The sequence below is a fragment of the Phyllopteryx taeniolatus genome, chromosome 12 (assembly GCF_024500385.1).
Source record: "Phyllopteryx taeniolatus isolate TA_2022b chromosome 12, UOR_Ptae_1.2, whole genome shotgun sequence".
Lineage (NCBI taxonomy): Eukaryota > Metazoa > Chordata > Actinopteri > Syngnathiformes > Syngnathidae > Phyllopteryx > Phyllopteryx taeniolatus.
The window spans coordinates 17,853,260-17,876,450 of NC_084513.1; the positions used below are offsets into that span (position 1 = coordinate 17,853,260).

The following is a 23,191-nucleotide window of genomic DNA, read 5'->3' on the forward strand; positions in this document are numbered from 1 at the left end:
AGACACTTGCAAAAAGATTTTTTATTTATTTTTATTGCCTTCTTGTTTTATATGGGTAAATGTCTCTGATGCTGCGATGGCCTCGCTTAAAGTCCTATTTTCAAAAAGTTATAGATTGAAAAATTTTAGGATGCAGTGAAAAGTCTGGTTTCTATTTAGGAGAGGGATTTGTCTTTCTTAATGGATGACTCACCCGTTGACGTAGTGGTGCATGGCGTCTATTAGACGCCAGTAATCAATAAATTGTTTTTAATATTTCTCATGGAATGGGGAAATGTCTCTGAATGTCCTCAACTGCTTTTTCCATGTAAATTTTGTATTGAGACAAATAATGTCATCTGGGGCAGTTGTCTCATAACGTCGTTGCCGATGCAGCTCAACTTCCGAAAACTGACGTCATGTTAACTTCTTCACGGAGCAAATGAATTCAGCCCGAATCAATGGCAGGATAATTACTTCAGAGTGCGAATAATCGACAATCAGTTCTGCACAACAACATCAAGATAAATTGTTTATGATAAAAATTCATAAAAAAAGTCATTAAGTTTCAATGTTTTGTCCGCACGGTGGAAGTTTAACATAATCCTGATACAAATTAATTAATGTGATTAAGGTCTGTGCTTGGTGCTGCATTCACAGGGTGTTGGTTAATTTCAGTTACTGGAAAAATGGGATGTGTCAAAAAGAGGTGCAGCAGGTTGTAGTAAACTGCCTGCTGTGCCATATCACATATTCAACTGCCATTAAACATCTATCATAGTCAACAGTCCAGCTTCCTGGTTAAACATCAACCCGCACTACAATTATCCACACTAGTGTTTCTGTGCAATAAGCCTTGATGTTTTTCCCTATGTTGCTTATTTAAAGCCTGCCTTATTCTTCTTGTCAAATTTTCTATAGATTTTAGTGAGTGTTATGTTTTGAGAAGGTCATAGTTTTTTAGTTTTCTAAATTTTGATCAATCAATACATGATCCACCTAGTATAATTTGGAGCTAAGAAATTTACTTTAGTGTCTTTTCCTGGCTTATACTACGAATGCTCAGTCTTTCCAAATCCCTGTTCAAATATGTTTTCTCTGGCGCTTCCACCAGAACACATGTTTTACTGATAAGGAGTTCAGAGAGAGGTTAGATGTTGTCAAGGTTTTTGACTCGGACGAGAGGTGAACCTTTCCTAAAATGGCATCTAACGTATGAATATTAAGAAAATATTTAGTCCTCTTTATGCATGATGACGTCATAGCCCTATGGCAAAGATCACGTGGGCCACACATACACTGATAATCTCTAATGAACTACAAATGCTCCTGCAGCACATAAACCACAATATTCGGATTTAAAAATAAAAAAATTAAAAAAATAATATATATATATATATATATATATATATATATGTTGTGTTTGGTTTATTTGTTAAGACTTGGGGAATGATATCTTCTGTTTTTGAAATCCACCGCTTCTTAAGCTTCCCACCTGATTGGCTATCATTAAGGTTGAAGTCACAGTCACAAAGCCTGATGTTGGGATGTCCTCTGTGTTGCTCACACACAGCAGGTATTTTTTAAATCATAAATATTGAACATTGGGTCGGCTCCGGAAGTTTTTCTTGGGCCACAATGGGGGAATTATTATTTTAAAGATTTTTTTTGTGTGTTTCTTAAACTGTGGCATCCCAAGCACTTTGACGGACCATGACACAATGTTCAAAGGTCATGTCGTCTAAAACAAACGCGTGCGGCAACACCTCCGTGTTCCGACTGCCAGCATTCTTGACATAGATGTGTGTTCTCTCACTCGCATGTGGTTGATATTCATGGCTGTGGTCTCGTAACATGTTTGTGAGCCATTCCTTCCTTGACTTTGAGTTCAGCTGTTGAATCCCTGAATGTCTACTGTCCACACCTTGCAGCGTCCGTTTCCTCAGTGAACAGTGAAGTTCGGAGGTGGCAACATGGTGGTGTGGGGCTGCTTTTAAGCAAATGGTACTGGTAAACTTCACATTATTGAAGGAAGAATGAATGGGCAAATGTACCGGGAGATTCTTGACAAAAATCTGCTGCCATCTATGAGGGTGATGGAAATAAAACGAGGGTGGCCATTTCAGCAGGATAATCATCCAAAACATACTGCCAAGGAAACTCTCATTTGGTTTCAAAGAAAAAAAACAAAGCTGCTAGAATGGCCCAGACAATCACCTGACTTGAATCCAATCGAAAAGCTATGGAAAGAACTGAAACTCAAAGTCCATAAAAGAAGCCCACGGAACCTTCAAGATTTGAAGACTGCTTGTGTGGCGGAATGGGGCAAAATCACACCAGAGCAATCCATGTGACTAGTTTCTCCATACATGAGGCGTCTTGAAGCTGCCATTGCAAACAAAGGCTTTTGTACAAAGCGTGGCGTGTTCAATACTTTTCCCCTTTGTCATTTCACATTACAACACACAACTTACTTTCTGAGCTTATTTGTTCTACTTAATTTGTATGTATGGATTACTTGGGTTGTGCCCAACATCTGGCGAAATTTTCATGTCAATAGCACTTTTTGGAAATATAATGAGAAAAATGGTGACGTGTTAAATACTTATTTCAGCCAATATTCTTGTGCATGTAGTGTACGGCTTCCTCTCTGCTTAAACCATCATCAGGGACCCTTTACTTAGCTTTGTGTTCTTTGGCACTGGCCAGCTGCACATACGAGTGCGTGTGATCATACACACTGACTGCCTATGCACAAACACGCACCACACTCCTTTCTGGTTTAAGCCTGTTAATTGAATTGAGACTGTGGCTTTGCCCCCTGTCTCACAAGTGACAGGATAATCGTAAAAGCAGACCTTGTGCTCTCCTTCAAACTGACCAGTTGATCACGTTTTCAGCTTTTATCCTGTACAGAATGGTGGTAGGTCTAGAGCAGTAATTCCCAACCAGTGTGCCGTGAGAGATCATTAGGGGTGCTGCAAGAAGTAATCAAATTCCACTTAATTCGTCTGAAAATTATTCAGTTACAAAGCATCTTTGTTCATCTATCTCTGCCAGCAATGTATGGTGACAGGCAGAACAATGAAATACTCTTTTATTAGCTAGCAGAAGGTACAGTAACCTGTTGCCATTCATACGAGAGAATAATAAGTCATTGTTCCCTGCAAGTATATCAACTTTGTGTTCAATTAATTTGTGAGTAAATTGAGACGAGAGAATCTTTATGTCAGTATTTGTACTGCTTATGACATTTTTGTTAGGTGTTGTGGTGTGAGATTATTCTTTCGAATATTTATTACCTCTACCATGTAAGAGGTTATTTTTTTTTTACCTGCATTTGTTTAGTTTTTATTGTCATTGTTTTTTTTTTTTTTCTTACACCATGACCGGTGTTAGTTCAAATTAGGATTTTCTTTTTTTTTTTTTTTTTTTTTTTTCTGCTGCACTGAAGGTCTGGACTCAACTAAGTACCGTTGTGGCTCATTTTTCTATCCATATTTTTAAAAAATGTTAAAAATATATATGTACAATTACAATCCATCCAGGTGTGCTCGTTGACAAATTTAGCAAACAAGAATTCTCTTAAAAAATGCATATAATAATCTGTCATCTTTGTGATGAAATTTCTGGCATCTTTGTGATGAAATTTTAAAATACATTTGCTAATTGTAGCAAATTAGCTTGCTGTTGCGATGACAGATGGCCCTGTTTTTCTCCTTGAGGTTGGTAAGCTTTCTAGGTAATATCCAAAGGCTGTGTAATTTTGTGTTTACACGTGGAATGGGCGGTTGGGGGAAATGCTTTGCAATGTTTGTCGACACGTCTGCATTATTATTCAAATAGTCATCATTGTGGAGCTTTGAATATCTCGAGGGGCTTCTGTAACAGACGCGCTTCTGGCAGGTTATTGTCCGTTTGACAGCTATGACTTGTGTATTTGCATCTTTTAATAACGCCACACAACAGGGTAAGTGCTCATACAGCTCCCGAGGATGTGAGATAGTCCATCAAGAGTTATTGAGCTGCTAGAAATGTTGGCAGCCCTGGAGGAACATTCCTGCTTTTGCGCTACAGATGTTGTACTTGAGCTCGGTTTTAAATCTTCCTCATACAGAAAGCCAAAAGTTACCTTAGCTCACCTCATATATGAGCCTGTGGTGCACTATAATTTGTAGAGAATACCACATTTTTTAGGTGCATGTAAAAGAGAGAGTTTTTTTAATAGAGTGTATAACATTTCATGCTACTAATTCTGAATTCACAATTTCTGTGATATCTGTTGATGTAATACTTTTTTTTGCCTGTTGTTTACCTCAAACTAAGATCAACCTAATGTTAGATTATTGACATGTTTATAGATTGTTAGTAGACTAAAGCTACCAACTCTGAACATCGGAAACAGGTGGCCACATACTGTATTTGGTACAAGTAAACTACAACATCAGTGAGACTGTAGACTGCATGTGATTGCGGGATTTTGTGGGTCCTTGGTTCGCGAGGGAGTTCTGTTTCTACGGTGGGAATTTGGTTAGCAAGTCGGAACGCACCTTAGTTGATCACAAATCTAGGCTATCGCAGTGGTTAAGTCATAATTACATAAATACCTCATGAGTCTTGATTTTATCATCATCGTAGCAGAGAAGCGGCCTCTGGGCTATGACTGCTATGGGATAGGCCTGGTAAAGTCTCAGTGTCAGCTCAGGTACGGTATAGAAGGTGTAAAGATGCGAAAATTGATCCCTAAGTAATGCTGGCAAGCTACAAATCATCTCACCTCTGAAATGAATGAAAACATCCTGCTTGAAGCTTGTGACAATTCAGTAAAAAGTTATTTCTGATGTTGTCCACATTCGAGATTCTCAACTGATACGCCAGGTTTTGCAACTGACAGGGGATTGTATACTGATTAACTAATCATTCAGCCCATTTGTTTGGATCGTGTCCCGAGATAAAGATCTTAGAATGGCTTTATCTTCGTTTTGACTTAACAACCAAACAGCCACAGGAACCAGAAGACGTCATTATGGTTTACTTCACTTGGCTTCCCCTTGTTGCATTTAAGATGCTGTATGTGGAATTATTTCACTCATATGGTTCATATCAATGGAGTCTGTGGCCAGCTGATAACATGATATATAAAAATATTGTCAAATTGGCTGTCAAAATCTGTCCACCACGGGAGATTTGATATCAATTTCTTTGCACATGTTCAGGCTGTATCTTATTGAATCCAGACTAACGTGATTTGACGAGACACAGATGAGGAGATTGAAGCTGTAAATAGCAGAAAGAGACATCCCGACAGACAAGTTTGTACTAATGAAGTCTAGAAATAATATATATGGTAGTTCTTCTGATTTTGTCAGATTTGTAGAGTAAAGCCATAGTCATAGTGCCACATACTGTATACATCGAAGTGGGTGATTTGCAAGATTCTGAGGGTAGTGTATCTGCATTTTCTTTGTATCCCTAAACCTGGATTTATTCCACATTTTTTTTTACCCTAAAGTGGCAAAATGCAGAAATGCGTCATGAAAAAGCTAATGAAACTGGATAGTATCGGATCAGAATCAGGCCTCTTCCAAATGTGGGTACAAATCCGATATGAAGAAGCGTTAGTCCTGCCAACCAAATGTTATCTGTTAAATTGTATTATTATTATTTATTTACTTTAGTTTTTTTTTACTGCCTAATATTGATGCTTGTGCATTTTAAAAGATAGTGGATGTAGGTCACTTGAAAATACAAACGCTGAATTGAATACTTGGACCTGCCGTGTAAATCTAACCTTAGTCTGTTTCCGAACTCCCACACTACCCATTTGATTACTTATCCACGAGCACACACCAACAGTATTGGGAAATCAGCAGTTCCCGTCTTGTGTGACCTGTTGCACTGAACCATGCCCAGGTTTCTCTGTGGTGTCGGTACTCTTCCTTCTTGGACAAGAGTTGAGTCATATTGTAGGTGGCGATTGCTGCGAGGTAACCAGAGTACAATAAACCGCGTTATCAGGCCCCCTGCAGGAGGATGTGTCACTCACCTACTGAAGAGTCAAACCTTGGCTCTTTGAGGGCTGCTCTTTCCGACTACTGGATGCTGGACTCTTTTGAGATAGGGATTTGATGGATATTTGCTTAGATTAGAAAATATGATTTGAACTCATTTTTTTCTGCCTATTATGTACAAAAACGTGATTCTAATGTTGTCTTAAATTCCTGAAGATATTTTACTGGATTGTACATCCAAACTAAAAAACAAAGGTCATATGAAAGGCAATATCAGTTTTTTGTTGAGAATGGATTTTTCTCTATCCACCTGGATTATATTCACATATATACATGCTCTGGGCGTTTCATTGAGTACATCTGCAGGAGTACCTAATATTGTGGATTTATTGCCCTTCCCCTACAGTATGCCATTTGCAGCCATGTGTTTGTTTGTTCAGCAGACCAGCTTGGCTTCAGATGTTCCCTTTGTGGCTTTCTGCCTGCGTCTACGAGCTAAGGTCATACGTGACCCGAACAGAGCCGCAAGCCTTTTTAACCTCAGTCAGGGGCCACGAGCTTCAAAAGCGATTCTGGCCTAAGGCTGACCTTTTATGGCTTGTCCACACAATTATACCTCGAAGCCTGATGCTACCTCACAGTGGGTGAACTCAAGGCCACTAGGAATGCATTATCTTCCAGGGATGAACGTCTGTAGCTTTTGCAGTGCCACCAGTAAACCAAAGGTCCACAAGGTCTGGCTTCACGATAGCCATTATGTGGCTTGTGTATGAGGCAGATAAGCCCATGATTAACTTTGAGGCTGAAAGATTAATGGAACAATGTTATTAGGATCAACACTATGGAAATATACAGCCCCTTTCATACTGCCTGTAAAAGATGGCAATTTTCCGCCATTGTAGGTAAAATCAGATGTGTAAAAGAGCCAAGACGACACCTCTGTGAATGGGAATTCCACAATGCCAGGACAGGGGTGTGAAGTTTGACACACAGCACTCACTCCTTCTGCCAGGTTGTATTGAAAGCAATTCCCACTATTTTATACATCACCCCAGATACTGGTACTGACATCAACACTCTTCTAATTATCTGATTGCGAAATGCCTTGAAAGCCCACACAACTGTGGCAATGTCCCACTTCGCAGGGTTTTGTGTAAAAAGCAATGGCGGATAAATGCTGTACCTTGTGTGACAGATCAGATTTTTTTTCCTTCACTTCTAACATTGTTGTTATTCTTCTCTCGATGAACCGCAGCTGTCTGAAATGTGCTGTACAAATAGTCATTATTGTTACTACAGCACTGACTACCCATCCCACCAGTTCTGAATTTGTAGTTAAATCAAAACACGCCATAGTATGTAACTAACCTACACTAACCCACTAGTAAAGTCATATTTACAGTTAATGTTCGTCTGAAAAACACTTCTAGGCCATAAATAAACCGTGACGACACATTCTGTCGTATTCTGTTCGATACCTTAAAATGTCGTATGTCAGGACAATTGTAAACCCAGGAGTCTCGTATACTCAAACCGCCAGACTGCCTCACTTTCATCTTAATTGTTTTTTTTATCAGCCAGATTTTCACTGATTTTTGGGGACAATTCAATTCCAATATGCAAATAAAATAAAGAACTACTCACAGTGGAAACGGCAGGGTGGGGATTACATTCCTAATCTATATTATAGCGAGCTCAACCTAACCGGTCTCATTTCTGTATCTTTACTTTTTTCAATTTCCGTATTGTAACATTGACTACAAAGAGGTTATTCTGGAGGTTGTGTGTCTAAACAATGAGCTAATGAAAAACTCCCTTCAGGACCTTATGAACAAAGTCTAATTTACAGTAAAAGTCACCAAAAGGAGGGATGGTGAGAAAGAAAACAGTGTTCTTCCTCTGTAGTGTGCAGTCAAACATGGCAGATCTCCAGCCTGCTTTTACCCTGATGTCATCTAACATGTCTCTGACCTCGACTAGTATCCTGTCTAGGAGCCAAGTATATGGCCACCAGATGAGAATTATTATTTTTTTTAAACTGTGTGTAACATCACCGCGCACAGCCACTCTATTAGTTTTTTAGAAATTAATTTCATGCCGAAATGGGTGTTCATGCAGATGCAAACTGAGTGTTTGTTGCTTTAGCATTGTGTCCCAGTGCTCCTCGCTTCCCTCAACTCTTTTCCTTCCATCGTCACCCCCACACCCACCCCCATGCCCCCCTCCTCCTCCCCGTCACTCTTCCTGCCTTCTGTACCGGTCCTGTTCCATTCACATTTCCTGTTGTGCTTAGTGAAAGGCACTACAATAGTTCGCTACTTGCAAATACTCTTTCACATTGTCCATGGAAAAATACATTCACTACTATCTTATGCTGGATTCACACTGTAGATCTAAGTGCCCAGTTTTGATTTACTGACTCAATCTGGTTCTTTTTCACTGCCTGTTTATATCAGGCTGCATGGCGGAATAGTGGTTATCACGTTTGTCTCACAGTTCTGAGATTCGGGGGTTCGTATCTCAAGTCCGGCCATTCTGTGTGAAGTTTGCATTTCCTTCCTGTGGTTGCATGTGTTTCCTCCAAGTACTCCAACGTCCTCCCACTTTCCCAAATCACGCATGTTAGGTTAGTGGAAGACTCTAAATTGTCCATAGGAGTGAAAGGTTGCTTGACTAAAAGTGCCCTGTGAATGGCTGGCGACCAGTCTTGGATGTACCGCGCCTCTTGTCCAAAAGTCAGCTGTGATAGGCTTCAGTTAGGCGCAACCTAAATGAGGACAAGCACTATAGGAATTGGATGGATGGTTTCATCTACATATCTGATAGCAATATGTGTCAGACACGGGGCAAAATTGCCAAAATTTATGTAACACAAGACATTTTTACAACTGCATTGTTTTTTTTCCCCCCACCTGCGCCACTGTTCTGTATAAATGGCACAGCCATGGGGGATGAAGTGCACGCGGCAAATTTCCAACTTCAGAGGTACTATCAGAGCTTAAGACGGGCGGGACGGCGCTTGTGTGTAAGGGTATTATTGAGCAAAGGGGACTGGGTCTTATGTTTGACACTCCCTTTTTTAATTTTGAAAGCAGTTGTCACGATTTGACAATTACCGCATTATATGTCACACCAGACTTTTGACATTGTCACTTAACAACTTATGTGGAGTGCTGTATGTGTATTGTGTGATTTTTCTGAGATCCCTGGATGAAAGGGGATATTGTGATATTCAGCTCCAATTTCTTTCAACTGCTTTCAACACAACAGGGCAGGAGACGTTAGTATCAGGCGTTAAATTTCACACCACAGCCTCAGGGTTGCAGAATTTCCTTGCACCCAGGTGTCGTCCCACCTCAGTTATGGAGTGGATACTACCTACCATGGTGGAAAATGCCGGGTCAACTTAATTTCCCGATCTGTGTCGGTGCTGTTAATAAGGAGCTGTGTAAATGGGACTAGAGATTTGGCACTGGATGAACATGATCATATCATTTAAAGAATATCTGGAGAGCCAGTCTAGAAAGTCTATATGTGCCCTGCGATTGGCTGGCGACCAGGGTATACTGTGACTCTTGACCAAGCCATCTGAGATAGGCCTCAGTTTACCCATGACCCCGATGACAACAAGTGCCGTTGAAAAATGGATTGATGGATGTATGGAAGTATGGAAAATGTGTAGCCTCCTTTCTAAAATACAATCAATCTCACTTACTATTGAAAAGGCTAGAATGGGACAGAGGGATAAAACAATGAGGACTGACAGTGAACCCAAAGAGTGCATGTTTACAGGAGTAATCCTTTTCGTACAATAGCTATACGTTATCCATGTCTGGCATTAGACAAAGATGTATTGGGAAGGAGATAATACCAACTGAGGAGCAACAACTCAGGTTTGAAACGGATTTGTAAAGATGCATGCTATTTAGGTTATGTATAATCTAGAGAATCAAGGTGGATTAGGGGGTCGGGATTAGAAGATACTGTATGTTCAGTCCGTTTTATGATTGATATTGCGTCACTCATTACGTCACACTGCTTTGGTGTTATTTACATTGTGAACAATAAAAGAGAGAGCCACTTTTCCTGCATGTGTATGTGGGTATGCTGTGTGAAGTCTTCCACGAATGGAATGTTGATTACACAGCGAAAGCCCACTTTGCTCGTTGAAGGGGAGATATGGGGGCTCCAGTACAAACACACACCCGGCTTCGCAGGTTCACAAAACAAACACAACTTACATTGCTATCTGAAGTCCGTGCTTGCCTGCTGGGTGTTTTTATATTATTTATTTTTTTTTTTTTTTGGGACAGCCTTCCCCCTTCCAGAACTATTTGCACAGTACTCGGATACTGTATGTGTCGTTTGTTTTTTCCAGCCGTTTGTTTGGAAGCAGTTGTCTGCTTGAGTGACAGCTGGCAGTTGGGAAATGGGCGAGATATTCATCTTGTAACCGCTCCTTTACACAGCGTAAGCCAGAATGGAATAGTTTGGATTTTAAAACACCAATGGGCATCGTGTAAATGTTGCAAGTTGTTGTGACTGTGCCCACACGAGCCACGAGGGCAGCAGCTGTGCACGCACTGCATGGAAAACACATAGCCCACAACAAACGCACAAACCTCTCTTCCTGTGGACAACCTGATCTGCAGCAGCCCATTCATCAGCTCAGGGCAGATGTGACACATGCATGTTTTAAATGCATTAAGAACAACAACTAACAGGACAGCTGTTTCCTGTGCGGGACACGTATGCCGAGGCAAGGTGAATAATGCATTTCGACTACATCAGGGGTGGGCAAACCTTTATGCTCAAGAGCCACATTTGATTTTTTTAAATTAGCAGATGGGCTTTGATGAAGTAAAAAAAAAAAAAAAAAGCCAAACAGAACGGATTTCAACCTCCAACCACAGAATGTGCTAACCACTCGTCCAACGTACCACCCCATTTCAGCAAGTTCAATTAATTAATTCCATGCACTCTAGAGAATTCTAAATGATCAATTAATCGGTTATTACGCCCATGCGGATCTCCTGGAGCGACATGCATAAGACGTAAATGACAGTCCGTTCCAGAACAAATGCACAATCATCTGTAGAAACTGGACATATTTTCATGAGCTTTTGAGTAACAATTATGAAAGTCATGTAGTCAAACTACTACTAATAGACCTGGAAAAAAATACAAGGACCTTGTTTGTCTGGGATATATCAGGCATGGTTTATGGGAGGGCTCAGCTGGTGTCCAGTCTGAATACGTCATGGCTGACTTATGCTTTTAAAATACCCATTCCACAAAGAAAGAATGTGTCTTCATTCAGATGTTAAAATAATTTGATTGAAGCATATGGTGCTTCTTTGGGGGCCATTTCTGCTGTGTGTTATCTGATATTTTTTTGGTCCAAGCCAAGGGCAACACTCTATATTTTGTTGTTTAAGATAACTATCATTTATCTTGTCATCTAAAGAGTTCAGACTTTTATAAATCGCAGTACATGTTACCTCACCATCACCCGTGTCAAGCAATTCATTCTGTGATGCTGTTTTTTTTCTAATTTCAAAATGAAATGATTCCCACAGGAAATACTGTAAAGTGCAAAAATGTGTTCGAGAGTCAAACTGTTGTCGTAGTGAAAGTTTTTTTATAGGCAATGTTTTACATTCTACCATTCTTAACTGTCATACAAGTTTTAATTGAAGTCACCCATTGCATAATAAAACTTAGTACTCCCATTACTTGCCCTATTCATTTGGTTTTGGTGCTGCTCAATGATATTCAAGATTGAAATGGAAAATAGAATCCTTAACAGGCTGTGAAGAAGAGAAGGCCAGTGGAGGGTTAAGATAAGCATAAAGAAGAGAGGGAGGGATGAGGGGAAGGCAATAGATCTGTTTGTTTTCCACATCCGTCATGTAGGAGGGGATTGGCCTCGCAGGACTCATAAAAAAACATATAGATGCTTCGCAACCAGCAAGCCCTCTCTGATTTCATATCCCTCCATTTGTAAATCCAATGTCTATCGTTAATATTCGCACTGGTGATACGTTTTCCTTTATTTCCTTCCTAGGTCACACACTTAATGTTTTCTTTTTCCCTCCTCCTCCACCTCCCCCTTCGTCAGTGACACTTGACCTGCCGTGCCCCTGCTTCACTGTGTTCGTTATTAGTTATTGTCACGCTCCATTAAAGGTCCATGAACAGCTGAGGTGGCAAGAAGTCAGTAGCTCAGCTGTCTTTACCGTGGTAATCCACAGATAGTCAAACATGTTTGCTGGCCAGGTACACGCCTTCTAGGACAACACGTGCACACAGTTTTCCAATAAGATTGTTTGTTTTAAGTGATTCCTGCACTAAGCCTGAGTGACGGAGCGGCATTGTTTGTTTCATTTGTTTCAGCTCTTTTTAAGACACTCATTCGCTGCCTTTTAGGTGACAGTCAAGCTGAGGTGCAAAAAATATACCAGGAACATTCAGTTGGTTAAGATTCATTTTACCATTATGAGGCCTACTTCTACCACAACAGCATGCGGTTAGCTAGCTGGCTATGCCTACACCCTGAAAATAGAGCTTCCCTGAATGCCACAATTACAACTCCTGTTCACCTCAAAAAATTCAATAAACTCCTCTGGACAAATCATTGTTTTCATCTCCGCCACGTCCCCGCCTCCCTTCTTGTTTCTGTCATCTTCTCGACTAGAAACCCGTCTGTCAGGTAGAACTTGTTGTTGTCTGTGTTGCTAGCAGTGTGTGTTTCATTTCTCTCATTTCGTCTTGCCACTACAAGTGTTGTTATAAATATTTAGCTTGCTTGATTTAATATTTCATGTTGAGCGTTGTGATGAACTAGCCATGGCTCCCCTTGGCTACCAGCTGTGTGGGACAGATTAGATGGATGTATGGATGGAGGAAAATAACATCACTTTTGCATTGGTGAAATCATGGATCAATACTGTGTGGTAAATATAGCTTACTGACCTGGCCTGACATACAGCTGAGTCTGCGTTTGATATATATTCCACTCTCTTATGAAGAAATTGAATCAACTCAACAGCCAGGGGCAGCACATTGCCAGAGTGATTAGCACATCGGCCTCATCCTGAGGTTGGGGCATCGAATCCGGTGAGTGCATGTGATTGTGAATGGTTCTTTGTGGCCTGCGATTGGCTGCCGATGGCTGAATGGATGGACAGCCAGGACTAGGTGTCGCAACAGATTAAATACAATGCTTTGCAAGACTGCTTGCAGCTTGCCTGCTTTACATGGATATCATATGTGTTTTTTATACATGCAAATAACTCACAAACACTGTGTGAGTGTTTTCCCCACCTCTATCCAAACACATTCCTTCCAGTCTTACCAGGAAATACAAAGGGGAAACAAAAACGGCGACTTCCTGTACTTACAGTCCACACAATAGAGCAGGAAGTGAGCGGCAACTGTAAGCAAGTGTACAAGTGTGAAGGAAAGATAATAGATAGATCTCTCTGTCCTTGTATAAAAATGTTCAGTTTAAAATCACAATTATTTCCATTACGCTTGCAAGTGGAATCTGTTTTTTGTTATTTTTTTGAGGTGTAAAAATGTGTGATCCTGTTGTACTTCTTGTGCATGAACATCTTTCTTATGTTTCTGGTGCCATTTCCTGAAAACTGTTTTGGAGCTTTACACTCCTATTTATGTGTTACACGACCCGGTAGCGTCTGTCACTCTTACTGCAAGATACCCATGGTTGCCTCTTGCTAGCTAGGTAGAACAAGGTTTCCAAAAAAGCAAATGAAAGGGAAAAGCAGCCTCACTGTGGATTGTCAAGTTTTAGTGGTAGGGGTTGTATAATTTTCATATTATTTGCACTGGACGTCCACCAGAAAGTATACACAATTGGCCCTCAAGGTTGTAGAATTTGTAAACAGACCAAATTTTGGGGTAAAATATGAATTAAAAGATGCCCTTATAGGTCGAACCTTCATCCCTACACAGAGTTTCTCTGTCTATGGTCACCTTGGCTGGGGTAAGGGGATGGGGTGGGATAGCGACTCGTTCATTTGCACGAGACATTCACCTAAAATCAGCATAATTTCAGCGAGACAAGAAATGGTGAAAAGTGCACTATAATTTGTAATGATTTTTATTTTGACAAAGTCATGTCACAGACTTGGAAACTGTTCCAGTATTTCCTACTGGAAAAATTGTTTCTATGTATGAACAAATTACAAGTCAACCAGATGATTATGTTCGCCTTATTATAATATATATTTTTTTTTAATGCCCTTTATCAACTCCTAGGCAGGGACTGTTAATAGTTTGAAGTTTAGATTTATATTGAAGGACATTCTTGTTTTTTTGGGTTGTTTTGTTGTTTGCCTTTGAAAAAAGATTTACATGAAAAAGAGAGGTAGTTGGAGAAAGACAAATAGACAGAAGAATTCATGTTATCTATTTAAATACAAAACAACAAACAAATACCACTGTCTTTTATCGCAAATTAGATTTCTCGTTTATATTAATTTTTGTTTATTCCAGATTCAGTATTTAAGCAAAATGTAAGTTTGTTGTCATATGATAAACTTTCTAAATTTCTGCAGAGAAGGGAAACATGCACATCGCAGTGATTTTTCATTAAATATTGAGTTGGCCCGCGGCATCCCAATTTTTAATTTTGGCCCACCGTGAATTTGAGTTTGACACCCCTGCCTTAGAGGATTCACTGTCTGTAGAAACTAAAGGTTTCTTTGTACTCGCGCGGACGGCGACGTTTAATTATGCTGCAAAATCGATGGCGAATGCAGTGACGTAGATGGTATGTAGAACCAAGGGGAACGCTGAGTACGTCATCACAGCGTGTGACTAAAACGGGCCAATCACGAGAGATCATCTCCGTGGCGTTCGACGCGCAGCAACTATTTTTGTCAGGTGCGCAGCAAGCTACGCAGAGGTGCTGCGCGGGGGCAATTCGTCGGTCACGTGCTTCAATGCGGGCGTTGTATAAAGCGGCCTTAAGAAGCAGTCTGTGGCTGCTCTCGAGATTCATCTCGGCCTCCCTCCCTACCCCTTTGCAGACATTGCGTGTGAGCAGGCTGATCTACTTCAAAGTGCTTTGCCTCTCCCTCTTTTTCCTGTCTCTGATCTCTTCCTTTATTTGTATTGTCTGTCTTGTTTCCCATCACTTGATCAATATATCTCACCTCCAGCGAGCGTGCTGCGCCCTGTTTCCTGCTCTCTCCCTTCCTCTCCCCACCTCCCCCCACACCCCCACCACTATCCAATCTCACTGCACTTCAAAGGCTCGTCGTCTCCCCCATGCTGCCGCAGTCAGGTTTCACGCCAAGGCCAGGTACCCTCGGGGGGGAAATGCAGAATCGTGTGGAAGTACTGTGCGCCTTATCTGACAAAAATAAGAGTGGAAAAAGTAAATGCCTTTTTTAAATAGTTGAGGTCATACATTGTAGAATGCATACTCTGCCTTGTTTAGTTGGGAAGAAGAAAATAAGATGTGAGAGGCTATAATCTAAGAATGACTATGATCTTTTTTTGAAGTTTAGTCATCTTCGTACTATTTTTAGAGGAGCCTCCTACTTTTGAGGAGAGTCTTGAAAACTATCTGCCAGAAATAGCAAACTATGCAAAAGGCAGTAAGTACAGCATAGCTAAGTAAGGACTCATTTTATTTTTTTTCTCCCTTCTGTCTGGATTGTATAGCAGATTTCGCCATACAATTACATGCTTCCATTATCAGATATCTCCGCCTGGCTACTCTCTGCGCTCTACTCGAGCTTTCACATGATTGTAAGCAACACGCCTTAAAATAAGGGAATGAATGCATAGTTTTAAAACCAAAATAGAAGACTTCTGAAAATGCATCTGATGCGTTCAGTTCCCTTTAATGCAGTGATTCCCAACCAGTGTGCCGCGGCACTTTAGTGAGAGCTCTTTTTGTGGGCCGTGGGAAATGATAAAATTTCACTCAATTGGTCAAAATATTATTTATTATTTCTTTGTTCATCTATCTATGCCAGCGGCATATCAAGACAGACGGAACGAATGAATGCTCTTCTATTAGATGTCAGAACGTGTATAATTGACTTGTGTATCCACTTTTTGTGACATTTTTGTTTGTTGATGTGCCGTGAGATTTTTCAAGTGTAAAATATGTGCCTTGGCTCAATAAAGGTTGGGATTCACTGCTTTAATGTATTGTGGAAACTAAAAGGCTGAACAAGGTCTGTTCTTTACGTTTATAGTCATTTACATTAACGTATTCCGTTTATTTAATATTCTATCCATCCATTCTATTTGTATTTGATTGCTCTTATTTGGGTTGCGGGTGAGTTGAAGCCTATCCCAGCTACCTGCGGTACACCGTGAATGCATTAAAGACAGAATGTTTGTGATCATTTCACTCTTAAAAAAAGAAGGTAAAGTGCAATGTGTCTTTTGCAAAACAGAACAATCGTAAAACAACAGCACATCTACGTTCAGCAACCCAAGGTATTGATGTTAGCTAATTTAATACACCTGCCACCACTAGCTGGAACGTATTGGAATGCCACCCACAAGTAGTCGAGGATAGACACAGCCACCGGTGTACTTTCAATCACTGTATGTGGGTGTTATCACCAAACACAGATATACCACCACCAAATCAAAAACCTTAGTGCACAATCAAGTATATGTTACTTATGAGAAGCTAATGCTGGTATCTCACGCTAATCTGAGCATCCAGCAAATGTCAATGCATCTTTACTTACCTTTTGGCTTTGCGATGATAGCAGGGTTGTTGGACCCATAGGGGGATTTGAGTTGTGTCTGCATGATAGTGCCTCTGGATAATAGTGTTTCAGATGGTGTCGCTTGAAAGTGGCTCTGGATATTAGGCCAGCCTAGCTGATCAGGTTACGGTATGGGTGTGGTTAATATGTAAATTAGAAGTGCGGAATGGCTCGTTCACAGACAGATTATTAGAAATCAGCAGATGACAAAGAATTTACTTGTTTGTTTGATTTCACAGTTCAGGGTTGGGTAGGCACTCCAGAGACCCAGCTATTTGTATACAAAGGCAATTTGCCACAACAATATTCCCCCTTTCAAGGTTAAACACACATCACACGTGTAACCAAACACTGATGCTGCGTTTCCTTCCAAAGTCCAAGTCTGGATGAGGGACAAAAGCCATGTCACCCCTGCCTATTCACACAAACACATTTGCGGTGGGTGACTGGCTCGGACTAATACGAGTGAGTATCTATTTGTGCACCCTTAATTGGATTCACCACGGTGTCCATGTGTAGATGTTGAGCTTTTTGTGTGTTTTGTGCAACAAATCCTGATTCTCCCCCACCCTGCGATCCCTCGCTATAGCCAAGGTGGTTATATGTGTGTGTATATGCAAGGCGCTTAATGGCTAAGCTTATGTTAGGCCGGTGGAAAACATGCTCATTCATATGGTAATAACCGCGCAAAGTAAAAGACAATAAATCTGTCCGTACCCTCTAAGACCGTACAGAGCGTTGAGGAGAGCCCACGGGGCCGCTTGTATCTCACACACCGGGAACTGGGTAGAGCTTGCTGTGAGGTTGCATTAGCTCACAGTAGCTTCCTCCCTTTTTTGCAGTCAAGGTGACAGATAGTTGCTGTTGGTTACAAGAGTTGAGTTGATCTGCATTTTATCAATCAAAGCCTTATTCAGCAAAGTTGGACAATTAGAGATGTAACGGTATGGTATATTAGAGGGCCATATACCATTAAATGGCAGCTAGTCAAATAATACAAAGGTTGCCTAAATATAAACTAATGGGTGGAAGAGTCAGTCCACGCCTACCAAACACTGTGTAATGTTTAATAATTGCATTAGATATATTTGATTCTGTATTGTTTTTGATGCTGACAGTTGTTAATGTGCATTTTGGTCAGTGTGGCTTTTTTCATGTTTAGTAAACAAGTCAAATCATACATACAGCAAGGGTGTACTCTCCAAAACCCGTATTTGAACCACGGTCTTATTGAGTTACCAAAGAGTCTCTTAACATAGTGCCTATCTGATGTGTAGGCATTCCACTTCTGACACAGTTTTCACAGCAATCTGACCACAATAACATAGTAGCATAGCAATAAACTGAGTCCCAAGTTGTAAAGCCTGTAAATGGACCACAATACCAAGGAACCACACTCTTTGGCATAGTTGCACAGAAATCACCTGTCTAATGGGTAAGCACCCTCACAAATACCCTTAAACTTAAGTCCAATGCTCAACACCAGAGCAGCCAGGTTCATGCAAGGTCACACACAGATGCATGACACGCACAAACAGATCCACGTACCCGAGACAATTATTGCATTGCAAATCTCTGCAGGACACCGCATCAGCTCAACAATCGTGAAGTTTGTTTGTTGTTTGTATGTTCTCGTTTTGTTCCTGACATGATCTGGTTTCTTGTCTGTGAAAGCATCAGACATGCATGGGAAGGTGTCATTTGCTGTCATGGGTATAAAGTATCAGGAATGCACATTGCTATCTCTTAATTATGATCACCCCTCCTGTCTCCTTTGCGAATTAGTGCACAGCTGCAGCTGCCTCCCGGGCAGCGCTGCATCTAATGACTCATTATTCACACTGTCTGTCTGCTCACAAGCCTGGGGGGTAAAACGGGCTTCATTTTGGACTGTGTATATTTGTGCATAATGAGATGTGCAGGTTATGTATTAGCAAAGTGGTAACGGAGTGTTCGTTCCTAATTCCTTGGCACCACGTAATTCAAAGGGATGCCACGGAGGGCTTTGAACCGTTGACGGATGGTGACTTGAGAGGAATATGCGACAGAGTAGAAAACTAACACAGAACATGGCCTTTTAATCACATCCTCCTCTATGTCATCTTATTTTTCCTCCATCCTAGTCACCCCCTCTGGTTTCTTCAGCTGCTGTCATGTTGGTTGTCATCGTCAATCAACCAGTCTCTCCTGCTGCCATTTTGACTCCCGTTCCTCCCACCTCTCCTCAACCTTTCAGTATTACGCTTGTCACGTAAAAGATGCCACATTGAAAATTCAAGCCACTTAAAATGACTTGAACTATTTAAAAAAAAAACATCTCAGTAGTCACATATTGATTTTGGCCTTGAGGTTAAACAACATCTGGTGGATTGAAAAGGATTTTGTACATTTTGTAAAACTACATTCCGTTTGGCTCTGAAATAAAGCTCATACCCAGCCACATACAGGGGGTCCTTATTTTACGACGGTCTCAACGTACAAAGTTTTGTGGCTATAAATAGCGCATGCGTGGCACAAGGAGCTAAGCTTCTGTTTTTCATTGGATTTAAGTGTCCAAAAAAGTGAACAAAAACAAATGTAATTGCAAAGATTTTGCATTCGTTCCACTTACACCGGAGTAGGCATGCGCTGGTTACCGGCTTCAAAGTACAGTGGACCCCCGCTATTCGTGGGGGTTAGGGACTGGGCCGGACCGCGAATAGCGAAAATCTGCGGTTAAATGATGGCCATTATAATTGCATTGCATTTAACCCCAAACATTTGTAAATAAGTGGGTATAGACTGCCAATAAGTGTTTTCGGAGTTGGCTACATTTCAAAATAATACATTTTAGAGCTTGCAATACCATGAGTCTGTAAAACCGCAATATTTTTGCTCAGAATCTCTGATACTGGCCCATGCATACACCAGAGTGACACAAAGGGTAAAAAAAAAACATTCTCACCAAATTGTAACGTGGTCTTCCTTGGCTCATGATCCATCCCGCTACAAAGCTGTATAGAAATGTGTTTTTGTATGTCATACTGGCAAGTAATGCTAGTGGTGGCCTCAGAGGTATGCACTATGCATAGTACTGTAGATCTATCTTAATGCAACACAAAATGTTCTTAGCTTCGGGGGCTGAATCTCAGCTCCAGCCTTCCTGCCTTGTGGAGTTGCCCGCGAGCTGGAGTGGGTTTTCTCTTGGTACTCCGACTCCTTGCCACATTCCAAAAACATATATCTTAGGTTCATTGAAGAGACTCATGTGTTTGCGAATCATTGTTGGTCTATGTTTGCATGTCGACTGGGTTTGCATCCAGTCTGTGTACCCCTCCTCAAAGTCAGCAGGTATACTGTAGGTTCTCGCTCACCCGTGACACACGCAATGGAAAATGGGTGGATGGACAACACTAAATGACAACATCAATATTAAGAAGATTATCAAGAAAATTAGGATTGGCACATTGCTAAAAATTCTGTTGTTACAGAAAGGGTAACACTTAAGGTAATGCACTTGCTAGTTTGAACAGGACGATATCCATAAGTCAAATACGCTTTCTGCAGTATCACCAGTATTGAAATAAACAACTCTTAACATGACACATACCATACGTCATTCATGTGTCTTTTAATCAACATATATATGGGTTATGAATGTGACTAGTTTGTATTTACCCTATTATTGAATCTAATGACGCTGAACGTAGATTTTGCAGGGTTTATATGCTGTTTAATCATGAACGGGATTGAACTAACCCACTATTCCGAAATGACATGACATTCAACATCAGTGAGCAGGAAGACACGAGAGGATATCCGCTGTGTTTTCTGTTTGGAGAGTTTGCGTTCAGGCTCATTATTCTGCTTGCTATAGCAATAATTGAGCCCAATTATGTCAAGCTCTTGGTAGGAACTTAATGCCAAAGGGTGACTAGGCCTGTAATTTCAGGCATAAAACACACACACATGCTCAATCACACATACACAAAGGGTGGCATACCAGCTGGGGCTTCTTCAAGACCCCCTAGCCCTCACCCACCCCCTACAACATTGTAACATCACCATGACTGGACTATAATTTAGTCCTAAATTTCCGTAGCCCTTTTTCCAGGCAAAGAACCATGGGATTTTCCCCAGAGGATGATATTAAAACATAGACGCATAGATAATGAAATTTCAGAAAATTTTATGCTAAATCATTACGCTAAAATATGTATGTAAAAATCCATCCACTCATCCATTTTTAATAATTCATGTTCTCATTCTAGTGGTTGGAGCCAACAACACTTTAGTGTGAGGTGGCTACACCTTGGACTGGTCGCCAGTCCATCGCAGGCCACATATAGACAATTAATTTCTATTGACCAAAAATATGCCTTGGGGTTTCATCGGACCAAAACACATTTTCTCACTTTGACAGAAAGACTTTGTTATGGTCCGACTCAAGGTTGAACTTTTTGGCCCTGATTCCGAAAAGTATGTTTGGTGCAAACACAACACTGCTCATCACCAAAAGAACGCCATACCTACACTGTGGTAGTGGCAAGGGCTGCAGCTATCGAATATTTTAATATTTGCGTATCCGACTAAATATATTATCGAATAATCGAGTATTCAGATAAATTATATATATGTTTTTGGTTAAAGACCAATTATGAATACACAAGAAAAAAATAAGCCATTTCACTTAAAAAAAGAACGACCAGCTTTTCTTTTTTTTAGATAATCGACCGTTTTATTTCTTAAATTAGTATAATTTTATTTCGTAAATTTACAGTACAACAATCCAAATTTTCATGTCTAGAAATATTTTCATTGAGGCAAGACAACATATATAAATATTTTTCAGTTTAAACTTGGCATTTTTTCTTCTTGGCATCTGTTACCATTCCCTTTGAAAAGAAATTAAAGGCTTGGAAGTGTTCTGATTTTTAAAATAGTATAGTAGTATTGTAATGCACTCAGAAGTAGTTAAGGAAGGAAGGGAGTCACCAATGCCCTTTCAAGACACTTTATTGAACTGGAGGCAACACAAGAACATCACAAACTTACAAGCTGCTGTTGGCTAAAACTCATGCCTTATCCCAGGCTGACTTTTCCTTATGCTCATGACACACTACTCACCCCCGCCCTCTGAAAGGGGTATGCATATAATTACAAATACAGTGTCAAACTGGCAGTGAATGAGTTGAATAAGTGGATCCCCCAGGCAGAGAAAACTCCTAGAGCATTTTCTTTTATATTCGAAGTAATCAAAACATTTGAGTATTAGTTGCAGCCCGAGTGATGGCAGCATCGTGCTTTGGGGCCGTTGTTCGAAATAATGGTCTGTGTTGGCACAAAACCTCGAGGCTTCTGCTGGAAAGCAACGAAATTGTCACAAAATGCCTACAAAAATGGCAGAAATGTATGTCAGGTTAATCAGAGGTACTATATATAGTGGCTTCAGTTGTTTGTTTTTACTTCTTTTCTCAATAAGAAAAAAACATCTATTGAGTTGTACATGTTTTAGGCCACATTCATGGTGGAAAAAGCATTTGAAATTGTCTTGGTCTCATTTTTTTTATATCATAAAAACCTGGCGTTCCCTTATCTGAGTTGTGTCTTTAGTCAGTAACCTAGTAGAGCTCAATCAACGGCATCGTTGCTAGTGGTGCACTACATTGTCACGACACGAGTTAATCAACAATCAATTCCATACGGACAGATTTCTTCATGATCAATTAATTATTATGCCTGTGCCTAATTTGCAATCAAAATACCCTCCTCATGGGTGTGATCACAACCTTTCCTCTTGACGGTGAAACAAGCTCATGCGTCATGTTTAAGTTCACCTCCACGAGCATGTTGTTACAGACACAGTTGTTGTCCAGTGCTTGTGTGTGTGTGTGTGTGTGTGTATGTGCATGTGTTGGGTTGGTATGTGGGGGGCAGGGGTCTGCTTTGACACCCTAATCCTAAAGCCTAGCCAAGCTTTGTAATGGCAAGAGAGGGATGGAAAGAGTGTGAGTCAAAGAAAGGGGGGGTGGCAGTTGCAATTGAGGAGGAGTAGTGGGGGTATTAAGAGCGAGGGAGGGGAGTTGTGGGAAGCGAGAGTGAGGGAGATGGGGTTCATTCAGTCTCCTGCAAAGGAAACAAAGGATGCTGAAGGGTCTGACTTATGACAGCAGCATCTCCTTTTAGACACTGCTTGTTAGCCTGTTAGCGGGGCACTCTTTGCTTTCTATCTTCTGTGACTGGCCTCCTCCTCTTCCTCTTCTGTCCTTACGCCTGTCCGTCTGCGTTGAAGGTGCATCCTCTTCTTCCTCCTTAACACGTGAGTCATTCAGCCTGTGTGTGTGTCTGTATTTGTCACTGACTTATCCGTCTGTTGCTCACTTAATTATTTGATCATCTTGACATGCGGCCGCATCTCTGGTTTGAATCTCCTTTCTGTCAATCTTTTACTTGATG

At 40.8% G+C, this 23,191-nt stretch overlaps 1 protein-coding gene and 1 long non-coding RNA gene across 10 annotated transcripts in view; one reads left to right on the top strand and one right to left on the bottom strand.

The window, feature by feature from the left end:
• LOC133486794 (uncharacterized) overlaps positions 1-12,980 on the bottom strand; it is a 31,824-nt gene extending 18,844 nt beyond the window's left edge. For both annotated transcript variants that reach the window (XR_009791127.1, XR_009791126.1), the window contains exon 1: positions 12,966-12,980. This is a non-coding gene — a long non-coding RNA (uncharacterized LOC133486794). The remainder of the gene's footprint in view (positions 1-12,965) is intronic.
• dip2a (disco-interacting protein 2 homolog A) overlaps positions 1-23,191 on the top strand; it is an 83,865-nt gene that overhangs the window by 14,303 nt on the left and 46,371 nt on the right. The window contains exon 1 of one of the 8 annotated variants that reach the window (XM_061792442.1): positions 17,175-17,221. The exons of the other annotated variants lie outside the window; for them this stretch is intronic. The gene's annotated coding sequence lies outside the window, so the exon portion shown is untranslated. Of the gene's footprint in view, positions 1-17,174; positions 17,222-23,191 lie in introns of those variants that run through there. 8 annotated transcript variants of the gene reach the window in all.